Source organism: Mustela lutreola, chromosome 5 (assembly GCF_030435805.1).
Source record: "Mustela lutreola isolate mMusLut2 chromosome 5, mMusLut2.pri, whole genome shotgun sequence".
In the NCBI taxonomy this organism is placed as follows: Eukaryota; Metazoa; Chordata; class Mammalia; order Carnivora; family Mustelidae; genus Mustela; species Mustela lutreola.
The window spans coordinates 52191361-52217737 of record NC_081294.1 but is presented as its reverse complement, the minus strand read 5'-3'; the positions used below and the strand labels follow the sequence as shown (position 1 = coordinate 52217737).

Sequence of the window (26377 nt, the reverse complement as noted above, 5' to 3'; positions counted from 1 at the left end):
ATACTTCTAAAGCTCCTTGTTTAAATCAGGTATTGTAATTTACTGTTATAAATTGCCTCTGCTCTTCATCCAAGCTATCTCCACTGCTATATTTTACATCAGTGTTTAATTATAAAAACAGATAGCTCTTACTCTAAGTGATTTTACCACGATTATCTGCCACAGTGACAAAAGAGAATAAAAGAGTGGGAAAGGAAAAATGACCTTAAAAATAATTTGATAGTTGGTATATGAAGAATCAATTATCTTTCCAATACTTGGTATTTAGGAAAGAAAAAACTTTTATCATCATATGAATCTCATCTATCACTTTATGAATATAGCTCTGTTATTTAAATAATTCTTAACCATTTACTTAAACTTCTCTTGGATATTCATGACTGTGAAATACGAATTATAAGCATTGAGAATGAAAACTGATATCTGTCTCTGGGTAATTCTAAAAATTGCCTAGTTGGTGACAGTTGGTTATTGTGTATTAATAATTAATTGGTTGATAAATTATTAGCATTTTTCTGTTCCCTAAACAGTTCCACCTCCCCTATCTATCCCATCCCCACATCTTCACAATGTGGTATTTTTGCCAAATCAAGAAAAGGATACCCTAAGCCTGACCCTAAAATGTCATCAACTGAAAGTCAAAGTACCTATTTTGCATCCTTTGAAGATATCTCCAATTGTCATTCCTGGAGAGTCTGAAAGAACTGTTGGCAAAAGAAATGTTAAAAAAAAAAAAAAAAGAGCAACAACAAAATTGACTTATTAGGTGTTTGTTATGTTCATTTCTCCCTTAATGGAACATGTACATAGTTTTATCTGAGCACCACTGAAATTCTTACAGAATTCCCAATCTCAAGGGCTCAACTCTGTACCACGGCCAAAGTCTTCAATGGAGCCTCTCAGGAGTAAAACCATTTGGGCGTATGGACTACTTGACTTAAGCACAGCTGAACACCAACAATAAAATATCTGAAAAAGAAATGTTTGCATGTATAGACAATTAATATTTGAGAGGGGAGCCAAGGATACTTAATAGGGAAAGGATATTCTCTTCAATAAACAGTAATGGAAAGTTGGATAAGCATATGCAAAAGAATGATACTGAACTTCTATTAACAAAAATTAATTCCAAATATATTCAAGATTTAAAAATAAGACCTGAAAATGTACAACCTCTAGCATAAAACAGGGAAAAAAGCTCCTGGACAATTGGTTTTAATAGTGACTGCCTGCATGTGTCACAAAAAACACAAGCAACGAAAGCAAAAATCAATGTGGGACTCCATGAAACTAAAAAGCTTGTGAACAGCAAAAGAAACAACACAATGAAAAGGCAATCTATAAAGTAGAGAAAATATTTGCTAATGGTCGATCTGATAATGGATTAATACCCAAAATATATAAGCAACTCATACAACTCAACAACAACCCCAAACCGTTTAATTAAAAATAGTCAAAGAAAATGAACAGACATTTTTCCAAATAAGACATACAAATGGCCAATAGGCATATGATAATTTTCTCAATATATCTAAACATCAGGGAAATGACATCAAAACCATAATGAGGTATCAATTTCAGAAGGACAGTTATCTAAAACCTGAAAAATAACAAGTGTTGGCTATGATGTGGAGAAAAGGGCACTGATGATGGGAATGTAAATTGGTCCAACCACTATGGAAAACATTATAAAGTTTCCTCAAAAAATTAAAAATAGGGCGCCTGGGTGGCTCAGTGGGTTGTGCCGCTGCCTTCGGCTCAGGTCATGATCTCAGGGTCCTGGGATCGAGTCCCGCATCGGGCTCTCTGCTCAGCAGGGAGCCTGCTTCCCTATCTCTCTCTCTCTCTCTCTGGCTGCCTCTCCATCTACTTGTGATTTCTCTCTGTCAAATTAATAAATAAAAGCTAAAAAAAAATTAAAAATAGATCTGCCATATGATTCAGCAATCCTACTTATGGATGTATATTTAAAAAAAGTGAAATCAGGATTTCAAAGAGATACATGCCTTCCCATGTTCACCGCAGCATTATTCACTATAGCTCACATATGGAAATAACCTAAATGGCCATCTACAGATAAATGGATAAAGATGTGATAGGCATATTCCACAATATTCAGCCATGAGAAGAAGGAAATCCTTCCATTTGTGACAATATGGATGGAACCCAAGGGCATTATATTAAGATAAGTCAGACAGAGAAAGACAAATACTGCAAAATCTCACTTACATGTGGAATTTAAAAAGCCAAACTCACAGAGACAGAGTACAATTGTAGTTGTCACGGTTTGGGTGGTGCATAGGGAAAATGCAGACATGTTGGTCAAAGGGAGCAAACTTTAAGTTGAGTAAATTCTAGAAATCCATTGTACAGCATTGTATTACATACTTGAAATTGCTAAGAGGGTAGATCTTAAACATTTTCACCACACACACACAGACATACACATGGGTAATGATGTGAGATGATGAAAGTGTTGTGACACTATGTCAATCATTTCATAGTATGATGCATGTGCTAAAGTCATCACCCGTACACCTTAAACATACACAGGTTATATATCAATTATATCTCAATAAATCTGGAAAAATACATAGTTGAAACCACTTTTCTTGAGTTCTGCATTTGATATTTGTCCCTACCCAGGTTCTAGTCTAACTTCCTTAAGCCTTAAATCTGTACTCCAGTTTTTTTCTTCCAGGTTACTTAACTAGGCCTGAGCCCAATTTAATTTACTAATCTAATCATGTATCTTATGCCATGAAATCTAATTTTTGAATTTCAAGCTTCTATGAAAGGACATTGCTTGGTACACGATGTTGAAATGGGAAGAAGAATAGCTAGGTAAATAGAGACTGGCTGTCAGAAAAGAGATGGGCAGTAAGCTGCAGTTACAGCAGATGATTTGAAAAATGATGGCCAATATCACATACAAGGAAACATCCTCTGGAGTGCAGAAAATGGCAATGAGAGAGTTTGAGAACAGGTATTACATAGATAATAGGACTGGCTTTATTCATCATAAAATTCAAGAATTAGATGTATAATGATTGAAGTATTTTATGAGAATAAAACATCTTAACAATCACCTTTCTATATTTCACACATTTGTGATTTATGAAAGGAAGAGTGATGGTACTCACACAGACCTATAGTATAGTTTACCACAGGAACGTGGCTCCTGCAGATTTCAGCCAATAGCCTGACTGTTTTCATCAGTCTAGATTTTGTATAATTTCAGTGGATAAAGCTACTATTACTTGAAATATTAGTCCTCTTACAAAATTTAAAATATTAGTAGTATTTACTTTTTATTACGGTCAGTATAACCACTGACATTAGCTTGGGCTTTAAAAATCATTCATTCATTCCTTTTTTAAAAACTCACTGCAGAAAACAAGTATTTGTTAGTTGTTTAGAGATTTATGCTACTCACTGGTGATATAAAAGTGAATCAAATTGGTGATGTTTCTTCTCTCAGTATCCTAACAGTCAAATAGGGGAAACAGACTTTAATCAAATAATCATAGAAAAACTGTAGTTGAAAAATTTGCTAAGTTCTGTGACTACTAATAATTAACATCACTTGGATTTTTCTGTGCCAGACATGGGTATAAATACTTTAACAGGATTAATTCATTTAATTCTCACCACCACCCTAAGTGGTTTATCCTAGTATTATTTCCATTTTACAAGTGAAATCACTGAGGCCAGAGATAGTAAATCATGTGGTATCTTAGAACACAAAATAAAATACCAAGTAACAGAATGGACACTGACTACAGAAGCTTAATCTTAAGGGCCTGTCTTATATTACCATACTCTTCCTCTCATGTTAAAAAAAAGTATGCTATGACAATGCATGAGTCAGCTTTCACTATATTATGCTGAAATAACAAATATATCCCCAAGTTTCTGTGGCTTATAACAATAAAGATTGGTTTATTTATTGCTCATGTCAATGTCCCTTCTAGGTCAGTTTCAACTCTGTTCCATATCCTTTTCTTTCTGGAATCCAGGAGAAAACAAAATTTCCAGCTTTAGCTGTAAGACTCAAAACCTCTTTGTAGACATGACATCACTTCTATTCACATGCTACTGTACAAAACAAGCCTTATTATAAAATTGGGCATCAGTGGGGAAAGAAATATCGGGGCACCTGAGTGGCTCAGTGGGTTGAGCCTCTGCCTTTGGCTCGGGTCATAGTCTCAGGGTCCTGGGATTGAGCCTGGCATTGGGCTCCCTGCTCAGTGGGGAGTCTTCTTCCCCCTCCCCCTCTTCCTGCCTCTCACCTACTTGTGATCTCTCTCTCTCTCTCTCTCTCTCTCTCTCTCTGTGTTAAATAAATAACACACAGAGGAGGAGGAGGAGGAGGAGGAGAAGGAGAAGAAGAAGAGGAGGAGGAGGAGGAGGAGACTCCAGGGAAAGGTCCTACCAGGGTGAGTCAAGAAAGCAGTGGATATATATATTTTTTATAAACATATATTTTTATCCCCAGGGGTACAGGTCTGTGAATCGCCCAGTTTACACACTTCACAGCACTCACCAAAGCACATACCTTCCCCAATGTCCATAATCCCACCCCCCTTCTCCCAACCACCCCTCCTCCCAGCAACCCTGTTTGTTTTGTGAGATAAAGAGTCACTTATGGTTTGTCTCGCTCCTAGTCCCATCTTGTTTCATTTATTCTTCCCGTACCCCTTAACCCCCCATGTTGCATCTCCACTTCCTCATATCAGGGAGATCATATGATAGTTGTCTTTCTCTGCTTGACTTATTTCGCGAAGCATGATACACTCTAGTTCCATCCACGTTGTCACAAATGGCAAGATTTCATTTCTTTTGATGGCTGCATAGTATTCCATTGTGTATATATACCACATCTTCTTTATCCATTCATCTGTTGATGGACATCTAGGCTCTTTCCATAGTTTGACTATTGTGGACATTGCTGCTATAAACGTTTGGGTGCATGTGCCCCTTCGGATCACGTTTGTATCTTTAGGGTAAATACTCAGTAGTGCTATTGCTGGGTCATAGGGTAGTTCTATTTTCAACATCGCGAGGAACCTCCATGTTGTCTTCCAGAGAGGTTGCACCAGCTTGCATTCCCACCAACAGTGTAGGAGGGTTCCCCTTTCTCCCCATCCTCACCAGCATCTGTCATTTCCTGACTTGTTATTATTATTTTTTTTAAGATTTTAGTTAGTTATTTGACAGGCAGAGATCACAAGTAGGCAGAGAGGCAGGCAGAGAGAGGAGAGGAAGCAGGCTCCCTGCGGAGCAAAGAGCCCGATGTGGGGCTCGATTCTGGAACACTGGGATCACGATCTAAGCCGAAGGCAGAGGCTTAACCCATGGAGCCACCCAGGTGCCCCCCTGACTTGTTAATTTTAGCCATTCTGACTGGTGTGAGGTGATATATCATTGTGGTTTTGATTTGTATTTCCCTGATGCTGAGTGATATGGAGCACTTTTTCATGTGTCTGTTGGCCATCTGGATGTCTTCTTTGCAGAAATGTCTGTTCATGTCCTCTGCCCATTTCTTGATTGGATTATTTGTTCTTTGGGTGTTGAGTTTGCTAAGTATTTTATAGATTTTGGACACTAGCCCTTCAACTGATATGTCATTTGCAAATATCTTCTCCCATTCTGTCAGTTGTCTTTTGGTTTTGTTAACTGTTTCCTTTGCTGTGCAAAAGCTTTTGATCTTGATGAAATCCCAATAGTTCATGTTTTCCCTTGCTTCCTTTGCCTTTGGCGATGTTCCTAGGAAGAAGTTGCTGCGGCTGAGGTCGAAGAGGTTGCTGCCTGTGTTCTCATCAAGGATTTTGATGGATTCCTTTCTCACATTGAGGTCCTTCATCCATTTTGAGTCTATTTTCCTGTGTGGTGTAAGGAAATGGTCCAATTTCATTTTTCTGCATGTGGCTGTCCAATTTTCCCAACACCATTTGTTGAAGAGGCTGTCTTTTTTTCCATTGGACATTCTTTCCTGCTTTGTCGAAGATGAGTTGACCATAGAGTTGAGGGTCTATTTCTGGGCTCTCTATTCTGTTCCATTGATCTATGTGTCTGGTTTTGTGCCAGTACCATGCTGTTTTGACGATGACAGCTTTGTAATAAAGCTTGAAGTCCGGAATTGTGGTGCCACCAACTTTGGCTTTCTTTTTCAATATTCCTTTGGCTATTCGAGGTATTTTCTGGCTCCATATAAATTTTAGGATTATTTGTTCCATTTATTTGAAAAATGTGGATGGTATTTTAATAGGAATTGCATTAAACGTGTAGATTGCTTTAGGTAGCATAGACATTTTCACAATATTTGTTCTTCCAATCCAGGAGCATGGAACATTTTCCCATTTCTTTGTGTCTTCCTCAATTTCTTTCATGAGTACTTTATAGTTTTCTGAGTGTAGATTCTTAGCCTCTTTGGTTAGGTTTATTCCTACGTATCTTATAGTTTTGGGTGCAATTGTAAATGGGATTGACTCCTTAATTTCTCTTTCTTCTGTCTTGTTGATGGTATAGAGAAATGCAACTGATTTCTGTGCATTGATTTTATATCCTGACACTTTACTGAATTCCTGTACAAGTTCTAGCAGTTTTGGAGTGGAGTCTTTTGGGCTTTCCACATATAGTATCATATCATCTGCAAAGAGTGATAGTTTGACTTCTTCTTTGCCGATTTGGATGCCTTTAATTTCCTTTTGTTGTCTGATTGCTGAGGCTAGGACTTCTAGTACTATGTTGAATAGCAGTGGTGATAATAGACATCCTTTCCGTGTTCCTGACGTTAGCGGAAAAGCTTTCAATTTTTCTCCATTGAGAATGATATTTGCGATTATATTGAGGTATGTGCCCTCTATCCCTACACTTTGAAGAGTTTTGATCAGGAAGGGATGCTGTACTTTGTCAAAAGGCAGTGAATATTTTTGACAACTAATACAGCCCACAAAATATATGTAATGTAAGAAAAATCCTTAATGTAGTCAGAGAGTCAAAGTTTGAGGTACTGTCTTAGTAGTGTTCTAATGGATAAAATATGATTGCCTAAAAGCTGTGGTCCACAGAGAACATCCCACATAGTAGAAATGGCAGGTACAAATATCATGTGATGCAAGTAAGCATGGCTTTTTAAAGAATTGAAAGAAATAAGGCTGAAGTAAAGACCATAACGACAGGGGAGATTGTCCTGAGATGAGTATGTAGAAGTAAGCAACAGCAAGATTACACAGGCCCTTCTTCATTCAGATTGCACGTTTATCTTGATAGAAGTATACTAAAGTATTTTAAATAAAGGAATGACTTCCCTGGTGGTTTTGGCAGCTTTAAGAAAGAATCATTCTAGGTGAGCTTCACTAACCTAAAGATGTCATCATCTTCCTAATACTATTGTAACTGTTTAAGAAGAGAAAGTAGAGCTAGCTTTTCTACTAAGTTACCCCTAGTTCACTTTCAGATTCATCCAAATACAGTGATTCAGAACAGAGTTAGTAACTTCCCCCTTTCTCTCAGAGAACAGTTTATACCCTGTCACCTCTATGGTTCAAGTTCTTCCCAGTCACAGAAATCCTTCTGTGTTCCCCTCTTGTCCCTGAGGAGCTGAAAAGGGAGCCAACAGTGACAAGGAAAGTCTGGATAGGAGGCCCTTTGCCCTTTATAGTAAGGAGTAGTACTCAGCTGGGAACTGTAATAGTTTAGAATAGGAAATATGTGCAAATTACTTCTAATAGAGTATTCAATTTGGAAAAGGTGCAGCATGTGCTTTAGATGTTTTTAGTAGAAACAAATGCCACCACTCCATTGTCATGGCATCCATCATTCCATTCTGATGTGAACACATGTCTGCCTCAGGCACTCCATGCAGAATTGTGCCATCCCCCAAATGGTGTACAGCCAGTCCTTGCCTGTCTTCCTGTTACTGGTAATATAGGTCCATTTTATCTGTCTCTTCAACTCCTAACATTAATTTCTGGATGCTGTCAGTTAAGAAGAAAACAAAAAAAACAAGGGGAAAAGCATCCACAATATCTTTCACTACTGCAATACCTGGAAAAAGTTATCAGTCAATATTTGTATCAGCTACAGAGAACATATCATATTTGTTAGAATAGTGCCAGGTTCTACCACTGTGAAGCATCAAAATTCCAAATTCCACTCATTAACTGATCATAAATGCAAGTGAACACTTTTTTTTTTTTAAAGATTTTATTTATTTATTTGACAGACAGAGATCACAAGGAGGCAGAGAGGCAGGCAGAGAGAGAAGGGAAGCAGGTTCCCTGCTGAGCAGAGATCCCAACGTGTGACTTGATCCCAGGACCCTGGGATCATGACCTGAGCCAAAGGCAGAGGCTTTAACCCGCTGAGCCCTTCAGGCGCCCCACAAGTGAACACTTCTAAATGATCATTCAGGAAGCCAGCATCCTTCCAGCTTGTGAGTCTACTACCCCTGAAATCCTCTCATTGGTCCTCTCATTATTCACTAGGTAAGGAGAAAACATGGATGAACCCTCAATGCATGTATTTTATGAAGTAAGTATGGAAGGGGAGTGTGTTACCTTCTGCTCACACACCACATGCCATGAGCTGCAACCCAGCCATATGGCCATACTGAACTAATGGAACAGCTGGGAAATAAAGTATAGTTGTAAGTACAGGAAACAGAAGAAACAGATTTGGAGAACAGCTAAGTACTCTACCACACACGTTACGTCTTTATTTAATCTTAAAATTTGGAAATGAAATGGTAATTTTTATGTTATATGCATTTTACTACCACCACAACAGAAAATATTGGGGGAAAGGATCTTCAGGAACAGTCAATTTCTGGTTCATTAACTAAAAAATATCCTTTGGGTGGTACTGTTGAAAGTGAAATTCAATGAACTCATTTTCTTCTCTTATTTAGCATAATACAGTCTACAATTTTTGGTATTCAGACTGAAGTTCCAGAGGGTGATTTTAAAAATCACTTGAAGTCATACTAACTATAAGTGACTTTATGTTTTTTTTTTCCTTCAACATCCACTATTTTGTTTATTTTTCCAACGAGGATCTATTGATTGCCCATTATATATACAGAAACTGTATGAGACAATGGGTACACAGAAATCCCTAACCTGACCTTGAGGAGGTTCTATTCTTCAGAGATAGAAGAATATTACAGAAGGGAAAAGGCCAGTTTATGAACAACTATATGATCTTTGTTACAAAGCACACAGCCTGTCCTAACAATGTAGAGCTAGAAAAACAGCTGTGGTCTGTGCAGCCAGCAGAATTTAGTTGAAAGAGAAGGAAAGTAGATGGAAAGGCATTTCAGGCACTGCTGGTACAAAGACTCTAGTTGGGAAGGGGGGTAGCAACAATAGAACAGTGTGAGGGAGAGGGAAAGGGACAGGATATAATAATGGGAAATTAGGTAAGGCCAGATTAAGCACGGACATAAAATTCTAAAGGATTTTAAACTTGTTTCTGAGTGCAATGTAGAGTCATTGAAATTTTGGAGGAAGCTATCAGTTACCATTTGGAAAGATGACCCCAGTTGGCCTTTTTGTTTTGTTTTGTTTTGTTTCCGGTTATTGTTTTTCTAAATTTTTTACTTAAATTCAATTTAATTAACATACAGTGTATTATTAGTTTCATATCCTTTAATTACTTCAAACTAAGTAAAGCCCAAACTGACCCATCCTGGCTCTGCATTATATCCACAGATCCACCACCTACTAATAAACCCACTAAAAATTTTCAGCTCCCATATCTCTAAAATTCACATCTAATTGGTGGATAAACATCATTTTATTTACCTCCTAAATATTTCCAAGTCTCTTCACTGCTTTCCAAGACCTCAGCACTATCAGCTTTCTTCACCTTTCTCTGGGTTGTTCCAACAATCTCTAACTTGTCTTATCCTTCAGTGGCTTGTTCTTGCTTTCAAGATAAACTCTAAACTATTTGAAATAGCAGAGACATTTCTCCAGCTGGCCAAATCTCTCCTTTGTCTTCTCCAGCTACAAGCTTAACCAGTTTGTGTTTCTTTGATAAGAATTTCAGTATTAATAAGAGTATTTTCCCTAAGAAGCCTCCCTTGCTTGTTTCTTGTGGCAGATTTAGCCGTTTCTTCCTCTTGGAATCCACAGCTCTGCGTGCATTCTTCTTCCTTTTTTTTTTTTTTTAAACTATTACTTGTACTATTACATCATAATAGGTTGTTTCCATGTCTGGATATGGGCTTCGGATTTGGACCTATGGCAAAATATTTTACTCATATTTGTGTGCCTAGTACCTCACACCACCTAGGCTTACAGTATATATCTAATATTTCTGAGAATGAAAAATATAGGTAAACAGATAATTAAATTAAAAATATGGAGAGTTGTATTGATGGTGCAGTGCATGTTATTGTGTGTACAAGCCTGATTGCAGGAAATTGGGGGTCAGTAAAGATGATGAATTTCTAAGAGAGATTACATAATCACTTAAATCTGTGTTTTTAGGGGAATAGGAATATATATAAGCAATCATAAATGTGAGATTTATAAAAATACATAGAGTGAGGAGCACCTGCATGGCTCAGTGGGTTAAGCCTCTGCCTTCAGCTCAGGTCATGATCTCAGGGTCTTGGGATCAAGCCCCACATTGGGCTCTCTCCTCTGCAGGGAGCCTACTTCTCCCTCTCTCTGCCTGTCTCTCTAGCCACTTGTGATTTCTCTGTCAAATAAATAAATAAAATCTTTAAAAAATATATATAGAGTGAGATCCCACATTTAAAAAATTTTTAATTAATTTATTTTCAGAAAAACAGTATTCATTATTTTTTCACCACACCCAGTACTCCATGCAATCCCTGCCCTCTATAATACCCACCACCTGGTACCCCAACCTCCCACCCCCCCACCACTTCAAACCCCTCAGATTGTTTTTCAGAGTCCATAGTCTCTCATGATTCACCTCCCCTTCCAATTTACCCCAACCCCCTTCTCCTCTCTAACACCCCTTGTCCTCCATGCTTTTTGTTATGCTCCACAAATAAGTGAAACCATATGATAATTGACTCTCTCTGCTTGACTTATTTCACTCAACAAAAATAAAGCTGGGGGCATAATGTTACCTGATTTCAAGCTTTACTACAAAGCTGTGATCACCAAGACAGCATGGTATTGGCATAAAAACAGACACATAGACCAGTGGAACAGAGTAGAGAGCACAGATATGGACCCTCAACTCTATGGTCAATTAATCTTCGACAAAACAGGAAAAAATATACAGTGGAAAAAAGTCTCTTCAATAAATGGTACTGGGAAAACTGGACAGCTATAAGTAGAATGAAACTCGACCATTCTCTTACACCATACACAAAGATAAACTCAAAATGGATAAAAGACCTCAACGTGAGACAGGAGTCCATCAGAATCCTAGAGGAGAACATAGGCAGTAATCTCTTCGATATCAGCCACAGCAACTTCTTTCAAGATATGTCTCCAAAGGCAAAGGAAACAAAAGCAAAAATAAACTTTTGGGACTTCATCAAAATCAAAAGCTTCTGCACAGCAAAGGAAACAGTCAAGAAAACAAAGAGGCAACCCACGGAATGGGAGAAGATATTTGCAAATGACAGTACAGACAAAAGGTTGATATCCAGGATCTATAATGAACCCCATATATTTTTAAAAAGTATGTGCATAGTATTAGAAATATATGCACGAAAATAGACTGGAGGAAAATGTACCAGAGTAATACAGTAATTCAGTGATATGATGATAATCATGAATTTTATTTAACCACTGATTTAATAATCTAAAAAAATAGCCAATAAGTACATGTTCTCACTAGTTGTATTTTATACCTGCCCACTTTCCCAGGATTTCTTCTCAGAAATTTGTTAACTGTTGATAGTCCTATTGAAATGTCAACATGCTACATAGCCCTGAGTCAAAAATTGCCTTTATGTTGGGTAGCTAGTTACTTACTTACAAGATATTTCACTTCGCATTTTTGTTTTAAAGATTTATTTATTTTAGAGAGAGAGAGCTCACAAGCAGGGGAAGGGGCAGAGAGAGAGGGAGAGAAGCAGACTCCCTGCTAAGGACAGAGCCCATGCAGGGCTTGATCCCAGGACACTGAGATCATGACCTGAGCTGAAATCAAAAGGTGGTCTCTTATCTGACTTAGCCACCCAGGTGTCCCTTCACTTGGCACTTTAAAGATAAGATATTGAGGGTGTTAGCATTTGGAACGGAAGTACAAGTGTTTTAATAAAGGAGGAGGCAATGAAAACAAAAGGAAGTAAAAGGAAACTGCAGTGATGATTGATGTATTAAGAGCACAAAGAAGCAGAGGCAATGATCTGGTATTGAGAGAGAGCTTGACTAGGCAAGACTAGCAAAGCTGCACTGTCTGCCCTTCAGCTCCTGAGAGGGATAGATAGAGCTGGGTCTGTTTTTGAAAGTTTTCCTGTTTCTGTGATTCCTGGCTGTATAGTGATCTCTGTACCTCAATCCCAAAGAAATATATGTCTCATTATGATAAATTCCCTTTCCCTCCTTTGAGATTACTTGTCTCACTGTTCTTGCACCCAGAAAAATTCTAAATAAATAAGCCTTTTCCAGTTCATAAAGGCAGGATATAGAACTACTGCTCATTGAAAGATTTAATGAATCTCCATTTCTGCTGACTTCACCTCTTGTTATTAATTTCACTCATCACAGAGAACTTGAGCCCTTCATTATAGCACTTGGGATATTTGACTTTGCAATAAAACTGTTTCTATACCATAATTTCCAATAGAGGACAAGGTCCATGCCTTTGTTCACTGTCTTTTATTTTATTCATTTTATTTATTCTATCCACAAAGATTTATTGACCACCTATTTTTTCAAGGACCTAACACTGCGTGAGGTACTGGGGATACACTAGGAAACAAGGCAAACATTTCTGATATTGTGGAGCTTATAGTACAGTGCAGGGGACTAAATTCTGGGGGTACATTGAATAAAGACTAAGTTAAACATTACTCTTTTTTATTTTAATTCAATTAATTAACATATAGTATGTTATTGGTTTCAGAGGCAGAGATCAGTGATTCATCAGTTGTATATAATACCTAGTGTTAATTACATCACCTTGCCTTCCTTAACAACCATCACCCAATTACTCCATTCCCCCACCATCCTTCCCCCACAGCAAACCTCAGTCTGTTTCCTATGATTAAGAGTCTCTGAGTCCCTTATGGTTTGTCTTCCTCTCTGCTTTTTCTTGTTTTATTTTTTTCTTCATTTCCCTATGTTCCTCTGTTTTGTTTTTTAAATCTCATATATGAGTGAAATCATTTAATTGTCTTTCTCTGACTTTTCACTTAGCATAATACCCTCTAGTTCTATGCACATCATTGCAAATGGCAAGATTTCATTCTTTTTTTTAAGACTGAGTAATATTCCAATGTATATATATACCACATCTTCTTTATCCATATCTGTTGATGGACATTTGGGCTCTTTACATAATTTGGCTATGGTGGATATCTGCACCCCAGTGCAGATATCCCTTTGGATCACTACATTTGTATCTTCGGAGTAAATACCCAGTAGTGCTATTGCTGGATTATAGGGTAGCTCTATTTTCAACTTTTTGAAGAACCTCTGTACTGTTTTCCAGAGTGGCTGCACCAGCTTGCATTCCACCAACAGCATAAAAGGATAGTCCTTTTTCCCCATCCTCCCCAACATCTGTTTTTCCTGACTTGGTAATTTTAGCCATTCTGACTGGTGTGAGGTGGTATCTCATTTTGGTTTTGATTTGTACTTCCAAGATGCCACGTGATGTGAGCGTTTTTGTGCGTCTGCTGACCATTTGGCTGTCTTCTTTGGAGAAATGTCTGTTTTTGTATTTTGTCCATTTCTTGATTGGATTATTTTTTTCTATGGGTATTGAGTTTGATAACTTTTTTTTACAAATTTTGGACACTAGCCTCTTATCTGATAAAACTTTTGCAAATATCTTTTCCCATTCTGTAGGCTGCCTTTTGGTTTTGTCAACTATTTCCTTTGCTGTGCAAAACCTTTTAATTTTGATGAAGTCCCAAAAGTTCATTTTTGCCTGCTGTGGCCAAGGTCAAAAGAGGTTACTCCCTGTGTGCTGCTCAAGGATTTTGGATACCTATTCTTCTGAAACTGTTCCAAAAAATACTAATGGAAGGAAAACTTCCAAACTCATCTTATGAGGCCAGCATTACCTTGATCCCAAAACCAAAACCAGAGATCCTATCAAAAAGGAGAATTACAGACCAATATCCCTAATGAACATGGATGCAAAAATTCTCACCAAAATACTAGCCAATAGGATCCAATAGTACATTAAAAGGATTATTCACCATGACCAAGTGGGATTTATTCCTGGGCTGCAAGGTTGGTTCAACATCCACAAATCAATCAATGTGATATAATATATTAATAAAAGAAAGAACAAGATCCATATGATACTCTCAATAGATGTTGAAAAAGCACTTGACAAAGTACAGGATCCTTTCTTGATCAAAACTCTTCAAAGTGTAGGGATAGAGGGTACCTACCTCAATATCGTAAAAGCCATTTATTAAAAACCCACAGGGAATACCATTCTCAATGAAGAAATGTAAGAGCTTTCCCCCCTAAGGTCAGAAACATGGCAGGGAAGTTCACAATCACCACTACTATTCAACAGAAGTCCTAGCCTCAGCAATCAGACAACAACAAGAAAAAAAAAAAAAAAAGGCATCCAAATCGGCAAAGAAGTCATCGAACTCTCACTCCTTGCAGGTGATATGATACTTTATGTGGAAAACCCAAAAGACTCCACTCCAAAACTGCTAGAAAGCATTCAGGAATTCAGTAGTGTCAGGATATAAAATCAATGCACAGAAATCAGTTGCATATCTTTTTTTTTATTCATTTGAGAGAGAAAGAGAGAGTCAGAGCACAAGCAGAGGGAGAGGCAGAGGGAGAAGCAGGCTCCCCACTGAGCTGGGAGCCTGATGTGGGGCTCAATCCCAGGACTAGAAATCATGACCTGAGCTCAAGGCAAATGCTCAACCATCTAAGCCACCCAGATGCCCCATCAGTTGCATTTCTATACACCAACAGCAAGACAAGAAAGAGAAATTAAGGAGTCGATCCCATTTACAATTCCATCCAAAACATAAGACACCTAAGAGTAAATCTAACCAAAGAGACAAAGCATCTGGCTCAGAAAACTATAGAATACTCATGAAGGAAATTGAGAAAGACACAAAGAAATGGAAAAACGTCCCATGCTCATGCACTGGAAGAACAAATATTGTTAAAATATCTATGCTACCTAGAGCAATCTATACATTCACTGCAATCCCTATCAAAATACCTACAACATTTTTCACAGAGCTGGAACAAATAATCCTAAAATTTGTGTGGAGCCAGAAAAGACCCTGAATAACCGGAGGAATGTTGAAAAAGAAAACTAAAGCTGGTGACATCACAATTATGGACTTCAAGGTCTATTACAAAGCTGTAATAATCAAGCCAGTATGGTACTGGCATAAAAACAGATACATAGATCAGTGGAACAGAACAGAGAACTCAGAAATGGACACTTAACTCTATGATAATCTTCAATGAAGCATGAAAGAATATCCAGTGGAAAAAAGACACTCTTCAACAAACGGTGCTGGGAAAACTGGACAGCCAGTTTTGTATAAACACGCAAAAGAATGAAAAAAAAAAAAAAGACAGCCAGTTTTGTATAAACATGCAAAAGAATGAAACTGGACCATTTATTTACACCATACACAAGAAATAGACTCAAAATGGATGAAAGACCTAAATGTGAAACTGAAACAAATATTAAGGATAAATTTATTTCTAATAGTACACTCTGTCCCTAATAGTACACTCTATTCCCTTAGAAAACCATACTACCATTTTCTGATTTCCCATAAAATCGCCAGTGTATCCACCAGGATTCACTGATGAACACTCCAAGTTTTAAATGTTGGGAGCATGGTATACTGGAAAGAAGACAAGAAGCCTGAGTCAGGAAATTTGGGTTTTTCTCTTGCTTCTGCCACTAATTTAGGTACTTGACCTCATATAAGCATAGAACCATCATGGGCTTGGTTTCCATCATCTGCAGAGTGAGAAGAATGAACCTAAACATCTATTCAAAAGATTTGCCACCTTTTTTTTTTTTTTTTGGTCCTAACTTACATTGACAAATGAAATGGTTTTGATTGGATACTAGCTAATGGCAAGGAAAGGGACAAGGTGAACGGGCAGGTTTATCTCCAGAGATACCAGAATTGCTGTATCTTGTGGTAGCTGAGGGATGATGAGAAAAAGCACAGAGAAACATCATTTGTTTCATTAACTTACTTATTTTCAAGTTAATGTTTTGCAGTGGTCATTAAAATAAACACTGCAAAGGGAACTGGGATGCTTTACCTACTAATTTTTTTATTATCTTACAGTTTTCTAATTTCATCTCTATAAGGATCCTTTCTTTCTTCAGGTAAAAAATGTATTCATTTTGCTCAACACTAGAAAAAAAAATCCAATTTAAAAATGAGCAGAGGACTTGATATTTTTCCAAAGAAGACTCACAGGTGGCTAAAGACAGGAAAAAATGCTCAATATCACTCATCATCAGGGAAATACAAATCAAAACCACCATGAGATATTACCTCATACCTGTCAGAATGACTAAAATCAAAGACAAGAAACACTAAGGATTGGCGAAGATGTGGAGAAAAAGGAATCCTTGTGCACTGTTGGTGGGAATATAAACTGGTAAAGCCCCCGTGGAAAACAGTATGTAGGTTCCTCAAATAATTAAAACTAGAAATACCATATGATCCAATAATTCCTTTATTGGGTATTTACCCAGGAAAAATGAAACATGAACTGAGAAAGGTATATGCACTCCTTTGCTTACTGTTTACTGCTACATTATTTGTACACGTACACACACACACACACACACACACACACACACACACACACAGAGGAATATCACGCAGCCATAACAAGGATCAGATCATACCATTTGAAGCAACATGGATGGACCTAGAGGGCATTAAGCTAAGTGAAATAAATCAGACTGGGAAAGATAAATACCATATGACTCCACTCATAAACGAAATCTTTAAGAAAGTGAAAAAAAAAAAGCATAATTAGGGCTATAAATAGAAAAACTGATGATTGCCAGAGGGGAGAGGGGCTGGAGGTTTGGCAAAATGAGTGAAAGAGAGAGAAGGAGATACAGGCCTCCAGTTATGGAATAAGTCATGGGAATAAACAACAGAGCACAAGAAAAATAGTGGTATTGTAATAGCAATGGAATGGGAGAAATGGCAGCTACACTTGTGGTGAGCATGGCATAATGTATAAACTTGTCAAATCACTAAGTTGTGCACCTGCAACTAATGTAACACTGTGTGTCAAATATACTCAAATTTTAAAAATAATCAACACAATAAAGGCTATATTTTCTGACTATAAAAAAATCTACTGGGCGCCTCGGTGGCTCAGTGGGTTGAGCCACTGCCTTCGGCTCGGGTCATGATCTCGGGGTCCTGGGATGGAGTCCCGCATCGGGCTCTCTGCTCAGCGGGGAGCCTGCTTCCCTCTCTCTCTCTCTCTCTCTCTCTCTGCCTGCCTCTCCATCTACTTGTGATCTCTCTCTGACAAATAAATAAATAAATAAAATCTTTAAAAAAAAATCTACTCACCTTATTCTTTTTTTTTTAAGATTTTGTTTATTTATTGGACAGAGAGAGAGAGATCACAAGTAGGCAGAGAAGCAGGCAGAGAAAGAGAGAGGAGGAAGCAGGCTCTCCGCTAAGCAGAGAGCCCGATGTGGGGTTCGATCCCAGGACCCTGAGATCATGACCTGAGCCGAAGGCAGAGGCTTTAACCCACTGAGCCACCCAGGCGCCCCTACTCACCTTATTCTTAAGCATTAATGTCATCTCCCATATTTTTCTTTTTTTCCTCTTTTATATATATCCTTGAATAAAAGGATATATTTTATTATATATCTTTGAATAAATGAAAGATATTATATATCCTTGAATAAAATAAAATAAAATAAAAAGAGTGGGTCTTGGGGATGACAAAATTAACCCTTTGGCAATCAACACAGTTGTTCAGTTACTTTCTTAACATGCTCTTATGCAGGACAAGTTTAGTGAAAGGAAAATTATGATAGCAAAAATTAACATTCCAATTGTATTTTCTCCTCCCCTGTCATTTTTTCCCTATACAAATAAATACATTTATATTTGATTAACTATCCAAATAAGGTATGACTATAATTCTTTGTTGGTTATTTACTATTTTCAAACAAATAGTTGGTGCTAATGATTTCTTACAATATGGTAGTTTATAATCCTCAAATGTCGTTTACTATACTTTTTCTTAGGCATCAAAAATTCCTGAGAAGTTCCAAGGAAATAAGGTCTCCAATGTACAGATGATGAAGTGAACATCTTAAGATGCTAATTATTTTTCCTAATTAACTAGCTAATTATATGGCCAGTCAGCCCAGATTTTATAATAAAATGAGACTCACTCTATTTTTTGCTTCTTTTTCCCCCATCTTTTTGGCCTTATGTTTTCTAAATCACCATTCAATTTATTTTCTGGCAGAAAAATTATGAAGTTAAAATACGTCCAGATATTTGCAAGTATGAGTAAAATGTGCTTCGGGTGAGAAAATTTAACTATTTCAGTTCACAGTATTCCTGTATTCACAATTAACACTTGTTTCTCATCATAGTGGTGCTGTCTGGTCAGTGAGATGCTAGGAACACAACAGAGTATCTGAACTCCAACAAACTCCCCAGGTAAGGTACAACTGTCACATGCATGGTTAAGACTGATGTCACAGACACTGGAAAATGATCTGAAGTTCTTTCACGTAGGTGTCTTTACAACCCGGCTCACAGAGAGCACGTGTAAGGCAGGGGAGTGCTGCAGCCTGTGTCCTTGAATATCCGGTATGGTGCCTAGCTGCCACTGATCCCACAAAATTAGTGTAAAGATCCTTGTCAAGAATTTTGGTCTTATGAAGCTGACTGGCAGGTGCTGAAGGAGGATATCTTCCGATTATTTCCCACTGATTTTGACACACTTACATGAGTGCTTATTGGGTCAAATAACAACCTTTGTGTATGGTGTAAGAGAATGGTCAAGTTTCATTCTTCTACACATAGCTATCCAATTTTCCCAGCACCATTTATTGAAGAGGCTGTCTTTTTTCCACTGTATATTTTTTCCTGCCTTGTCAAAGATTATTTGACCATAGAGTTGAGGGTCCATAATCTGAGCTCTATACTCTGTTCCACTGGTCTATGTGTCTGTTTTTGTGCTAGAGCCATACTGTCTTAGTGAACACAGCTTTGTAGTAAAGCTTGAAATCAGGTAACGTGATACCCCCAGTTTTATTTTGTTTTGTTTTTCAACATTTCCTTAGCAATTCGGGTTCTCTTCTGGTTCCATACAAATTTTAGGATTGTTTGTTTCAGTTCTTTGAAAAATGTCTGTGGAATTTTGATCAGGATGGCACCGAAAGTATAGATGGCTCTAGGCAGTATAATTTTAACAATGAGCATGGAATGCTCTTCCATCTTTTTGTGTCTTCTTCAATTTCTTTCATGAGTGTTCTTTATCTTATGGTTCTTGATGCTATAGTAAATGGAATCGATTCTCTAATTACCATTTCTATTTTTTCATTGTTAGCATATATGAAAGCAACTGATTTCTGTACATTGATTTTTGTATCTTGTCACATTTGAATTGCTGTATAAGTTCTAGTAGTTTGGGGGTGGAGTCTTCTGTCACATTGATTTGCAAATGTTGAACCACCCTTGCATCCCATGGATAAATCCCACCTGGTCATGGTGGATAATTTTTTTAATGTACTGTTGGATCCTATTAGCAAGGATCTTGTTAAGAATCTTGGCAACCATATTCATCAGGATATTGGACTGAAATTCTCCTTTTTGGTGGGTTCTTTTCCTGGTTTGGGGATCAGGGTAATGCTGGCTTCATAAAAAGAGTCTGGAACTTTTCCTACTATTTCTTTCTTTCTTTCCTTTGTCTTTTCTTTTTTTTTAAACAGCTACAAAGAATTGATATTATTTCTTTTTTGAATGTTTGGTAGAACTCTCCAGGGAATCTGTTAGGTCCTGGGCTCTTGTTTTTTTGGGAGATTTTTGATCACTGTTTCAACTCATTACTAGATACTGGTCTATTCAAATTGTCATTTTCTTCCTGATTCAGTTTTGGAAGTTTATAATTTCCAGGAATGTATCCATTTCGTCTAGGTTGCTTAACTTATTGGCATATAACTGTTGATAATTTCTGATGATTGTTTCTATTTTCTTGATGTTAGTCATGATCTCTCCCTTTTCATTCATAATTTTATTAATTTGAGTCCTCTCTTTTTTCTTTTGGATTAGTTTGCCCAATGGTTTATCGATCTTATTGATTCTTTAAAAAAAAAAAAAAAAAACAGCTTCTGGTTTTGTTGATGTGTTCTACTGTATCTCTAGTTTTTATCTCATTGATCTTTGTTATAATCTTGATAATTTCCCTTCTTGTGCGTGGGGTTGGCTTAATTTGTTGTTGATTCCTCAGTTCTTTAAGGTGTAAAGAGAGCTGGTGTATTCTGGATCTTTCAATTTTTTTGAGGGAGATGTATTTCCCCCTTAGGACTGCTTTTGCCCTATCCTATAGGTTTTAGACCAAAGTTTCTTCATTCTCATTGGTTTCCACAAATTATTTAAGTTCTCTTTGATTTCCTGGTTGATCCAAACATTCTTAAGCAGGGTGGTCTTTAGCTTTTAAGTGTTTGAAGTCCTTCCAAACTTTTTCTTGTGGTTGAGTTCCAGTTTCAAAGCATTGTGGTCTGAGAATATGCAGGGAATAATCTTAATCTTTTGGTATTGGTTGAACCCTGATTTGTAACCCCATATGTGGTCTATTCTGGAGAAACTTCTATGTGCACTCGAGAAGAATGAGTATTCTGTTGTTTTAGTGTGGAATGTTCTGTATATATCTATGAGGTCCATATGGTCCAATGTGTCATTCAATGTTCTTGTTTCTTTATTGATTTTCTGCTTGGATGATCTATTACTGAGAGTGGTGTGTTAAGATCCCCTACTATTAATGTATTCATATTGATATGACTCTTTATCTTGATTAACAGTTGTCTTATGTAGTTGGCTGCTCCCCTATTGGGGGCATAAATATTTATAATTGTTAGATCTTCTGGGTGGATAGACCCTTTAAGAATGATGTAGTGTCCTTCTTTATCCCTGAGTACAGTATTTAGTTTAAAATCTAATTTATCTGCTATGAGAATCACTACCCCAGCTTTCTTTTGAGGCCCACTGGCATGAAGGATGCTTCTCCATCCCTTCACTTTCAGTCTGGATGTATCCTTAGACTCAAAATGAGTCTCTTGTAGACAACATATGGGCAGGTCCTATTGTTTTATCCAATCTGCAACACTGTGCCGTTTTATGGGAGCATTTAGGCCGTTCACGTTCAGAGTGATTACTGAAAGATGTTTTTATTGACATCATACTGCCTGTGAAGTCCTTGTTTCTATAGATTGTATCTGTAAATTTCTGTTCTATGACACTCTTGAGTTCTTTCTTCTTTTATAGACGCCCCCCCCCTTAATATTTCTTGTAGTGCTGGCTTGGTGGTCACATACTCTTTTAAACCTCACCAGTCTTGGAAGCTCTTTATCTCTCCATCTATTTTGAATGTAAATCTTGCTGGATAAAGTATTCTTGGCTGCATGCTCTTCTCATTTAGTGCCCTGAATATGTCTTGCCAGCCCTTTCCGTCTTGCCAGGATTCTGTGGACAGGTCTGATGTTATTCTGATGGACCTTCCACTGTACATAAGGAATTTCTTACCCTTAGTTGCTCTCAAAAGCTCTTGTCTAAAATTATGATTCATCATTATGATTCATGCTTTGAGGTCTTTCTAGATTTGTTAATCTTGGGGGGTATTCTTTCTACCTCTAGGACATGAATGCTGGTTCCACTCCCCATACACAAAGATAAACTCAAAATGGATAAAAGGCCTCAGTGTGAGGCAGGAATCTATCAAAATCCTAGAGGAGAACATAGGAGTAACCTCTTCAATAACAGCCACAGCAACTTCTTCTAAGATACATCTCCAAAGGCAAAGGAAACAAAAGCGAAAATGAACTTTTGGGACTTCATCAAGATCAAAAGTTTCTGCACAGCAAAGGAAACAGTCAATGAAACAAAGAGGCAAACCACGGAATGGGAGAAGATATTTGCAAATGACATTTGAGGAATGGGAGAAGATATTACACAAATGACTACAGATGAAGGATTGATAGCAACGATCTATAAAGAACCCCTCAAACTCAACACACACAAAACAGATTATCACGTCAAAACATGGGCAGAAGACATGAACAGACACTTTTCCAAAGAAGACATAGAAATGGCTAACAGACACATGAAAAAATGTTCATCATTAGCCATCAGGGAAGTTCAAAACAAAACCACGTTGAGATACCAACTTACACCAGTTAGAATGGCCAAAATTAACAAGACAGTAAACAAAAAGTGTTGAAGAGGAACCCTCTTACACCGTTGGTGGAGAATGCAAGTTGGTGTAGCCACTTTGGAGAACAGTGTGGAGATTCCTTAAGAAATTAAAAATAGAGCGACCCTATGATCCTGCAATTGCACTTCTGGGTATTATTGACCCTAAAGATACAGATGTAGTGAAAAGAAGGGCCATCTGTACCCCAATGTTCATTCAACAATAGCAGAACCAAGATGCCCTTCAATGGACGAATGGATAAAGAAGATATGGTCCAGGGGCACCTGCGTGGCTCAGTGGGTTAAGCCTCTGCCTTTGGCTCAGGTCATGATCTCAGGGTCCTGGGATCAAGCCCCACATCAGGCCCTCTGCTCGGCAGGGGGCCTGCTTCCCTTCCTCTCTCTCTGCCTGCCTCTCTGCCTACTTGTGATCTCTGCCAAATGAATAAATAAAATCTTAAAAAAAAAAAAGATATGGTCCATATATACAATAGAGTATTATGCCTCCATCAGAAAGGATGAATACCCAACTTTTGTATAAACATGGATGGGACTGGAAGAGATTATGCTGAGTGAAATAAGTCAAGCAGAGAGAATCAAGTATCATATGGTTTCACCTGTGGAGCATAAGGAATAACAAGGAAGACATTGGGAGATGGAGAGGAGTGAGTTGGGGGAATTTGGAGGGGGAGACAAACCATGAGAAACTGTGGACTCTGAGAAACAAACTGAGGGTTTTGGAGGGGGTAGGGGGTTGGGTGAGCCTGGTGGTGGGTATTATGGAGGGTACGTATTGCAATGGACCACTGGGTGTGGTGCATGAACAATGAATTTTGGAACACTGAAAAAAATTAAATTAAAAACAAAACAAACAAACAAACAAACAAAAAGAACCACCAATGTCACTGAATCATGATTTCCTAAAGGATTTCATCCTGGGCAAGGAGATTTGAGTCTACTGAAGATCTTTCTGATGTAAATTAACTAGACTGATATCTCTTGGCTGTCACTTGTACTAGAAGTAGTAAGAATACAGTCAGGACTCACAAAGTAGTTATAAAATTTAAGGACCCTTCTGTGTGCTACTTTATTTTCTGGGTCAGTAAAAATAGCCATCTGACTTTTGTGACAGGTAACTAAGTTTTCTGCTAGACTTTCTGTTCACTGGAAACTTCATTTAACCAGATGCCTATTCTCAGCATCGTTCAGGGCATTCTGTCTATGCTTACATAGATTGATATCTGTGTTCACCTACCAAGACTCCTCAAAATACAGTATTTTCTTTGTTTGCTTTCTTGGTTTTGATGAGTGCCAGTGGGGGTAGACTTTCAAACACCATGTTCCATGTAGGGGAAATTCTTAAATAGTAATGCTATGTGCAATGCTAATTCTTTTGAAAGGTTAAAAAAAAAACCTCTATGTGCCTTATATAACATGATCTATTTATATTCTGTCACTGAGGAGAGTCAGCTGCATTTATGTTTGGGGTGAACAGAACAATTTATTTGTACCTTCTCATCTAACTGATCACTACCAATACTCCGGGTTAGGTTATGGGAAGTTATTAGAAGCATTAATATATTTGGAACTGAAGTATTTAGCATAAAAATATTTAACATGAGAATTTCACTAACAGAGAAATTTAAGCACCAGAGTTTCTGTATCTTCTTCCAGTATCAGCTAAAATATTAAGTTCTGTCAGAGGATATTATACATGACAACAGTTACTAAGAGACTCCTGCAGTTGCAATGCCAAACTGGATGCTTTCAAAACTCCTTCAGTATTTCCAGCACCTGGTAGTAACTACTGACAGCCCATGTGTTTGTTTGAACCAATAAAAAGCTCTTTAACTGACTCTAAAGCAAATTACTGAATTGTGAATTGTGACCATAACAGAAAATTCAGGAAGGGGGAGACACATATTCTGGATTGTGTAGCTTCTTAAACCAAAATTTGACTATGATTTACTAAGACTATTAATTACATCTCCTTCATTTATGTGTGGAAGCCACTACAATACATCAAATGTTACTATTTTTACATCCCTTTCTTCTCTAGGCCTTTCATTGTTTCTATATGTTCTTAGTACTTATTTGACGTTTAGCATATACTCTCTTCTGTTTTAAATTTCCTCATAATAGCTTATTGTATGGTGTACTGTATAGAGCACATTACATGCTATGTTTCCACAAAGTGTCAAAACAAATCTTATGCAGTAGGAACTATTGTTATACCCATTCACGGAGGTAGAAACTGAGGTTTAGAAAGTTGTAACTTGCCTAAAGTGATACAGCATGTAACTGATAGAAGATTTGAGCCCTACCTGCCTTCAGCTTCCACATTCTTACTCTCCTTCCCCCTTCCCTCATTTTTCTCCCTCCGCTCATCCCAACATGACAGCAAAATCAAGGTACTGGGCATTTGAAGAACAAAGAACAAATTGAAGCCAGAGTCTACATAATGGAAGTCACTGACAGGATTAAAAATAAATTATTTTAGAATTAGACTGTATTTCCATGCTTCCTAATTTTTTTCTCTCTTCTCAATCCCATAGATAGGAGGATGCCACTGTCGTGTACATGGACCACACAGTTCTCCTCTTACCTGACTGCAGAGACACTAGAAAATCTAGCATGCTGAAAAGCACTGCCAGGCTTCCCACCTGAGTCAAACATTTATTACAAAAGGGGGACTCTTTGAAGATTTGCTATTAAATTTGCTATTAAATACTTCAAGTTTTTTTTGTGTGTGTTGTTTCATATCTCACTAATGAGTTTAATTCAGTTTTATTTATTCTTTGCTTATTTTATTACAGTAAAAAGATGCCATTTATAATCTCACAAATTATATCCTTCTTTCTATTTGTGTTGTGTAAGTCTTTTGGTAAACCTTACAAAGCAAGGTGTAATGAAAAACAGCCTCCAATTCAAGAAACTAATACAAAGAAAAAGGTTCTTAGAGAATGTACACATAAACAAATGAGGAATAAATTGGCAAAGTGCATTGTCATAACCATACATCTTTAAGACATTAAATTACACATAATTTTAAATTCTGCAAATTAGTTACTTAAGGATGGCAGATAGCTTTAAATGTGTAATATTTTTCCAAGAGAATGAAGCTAAGGTTGGCATTTTTCTTACTATTATCTTCTATATTTTTTCTTCAAAAATGATAATATTTCCATGTATTTTAATAATACATACTTCTATCTCCACCAAACTAAGAAATAGATATGAATTAGATACTGCAAAATTACATCAGACAATTTACATATATACCTCTGAGATTTTATCAGACTAAAATAATAGATAGGCTACAATGAATATATCCACCTTTAAAACAATCTAAAATGTAACAGATTTATAAAGTTGCAAACATTAAAAAAAAAAACTGGCTCTAAACTTTCTCATAATTTCAAAGCTCATGCAGTCTTAAGACTTTCTCTACAGTATAAACATTATTTGAACTGCAATGAGCTCAATAAGGAAATTGTACAAAAAGGGGTGTGAAGAGTCAGGATATAGAGTATTTGCATAAATTTGCATCACTTACACATCCAGAAAAATTTCACTCACCAGCCAAATTTAGTTTAACAGATGAGAGCATTTCGATTCAAGCTCCAATTTCTGATTGCAACATTTGCTTCAGAGAGCCATGTATCCCCTACTCCTATAAAGGGTTTTGTTGCTTCTTCTGCACACATACCACAATCTACTGCACAAATTTGGGGGAAGGTATTTGATAAATGCCTGTTTTCTTCTATTGCA

At 37.3% G+C, this 26377-nt stretch overlaps 1 long non-coding RNA gene across 1 annotated transcript; it reads left to right on the top strand.

Annotated features, from left to right (window-relative positions):
* The first annotated feature begins 8346 nt into the window (after positions 1 to 8346).
* On the top strand, positions 8347 to 25291 carry LOC131831350 (uncharacterized). The gene is made up of 3 exons (XR_009353609.1): positions 8347 to 8492; positions 18787 to 18853; positions 25162 to 25291. It is a non-coding gene; the product is annotated as an uncharacterized LOC131831350 (long non-coding RNA).
* The last annotated feature ends 1086 nt before the right edge of the window (positions 25292 to 26377 follow it).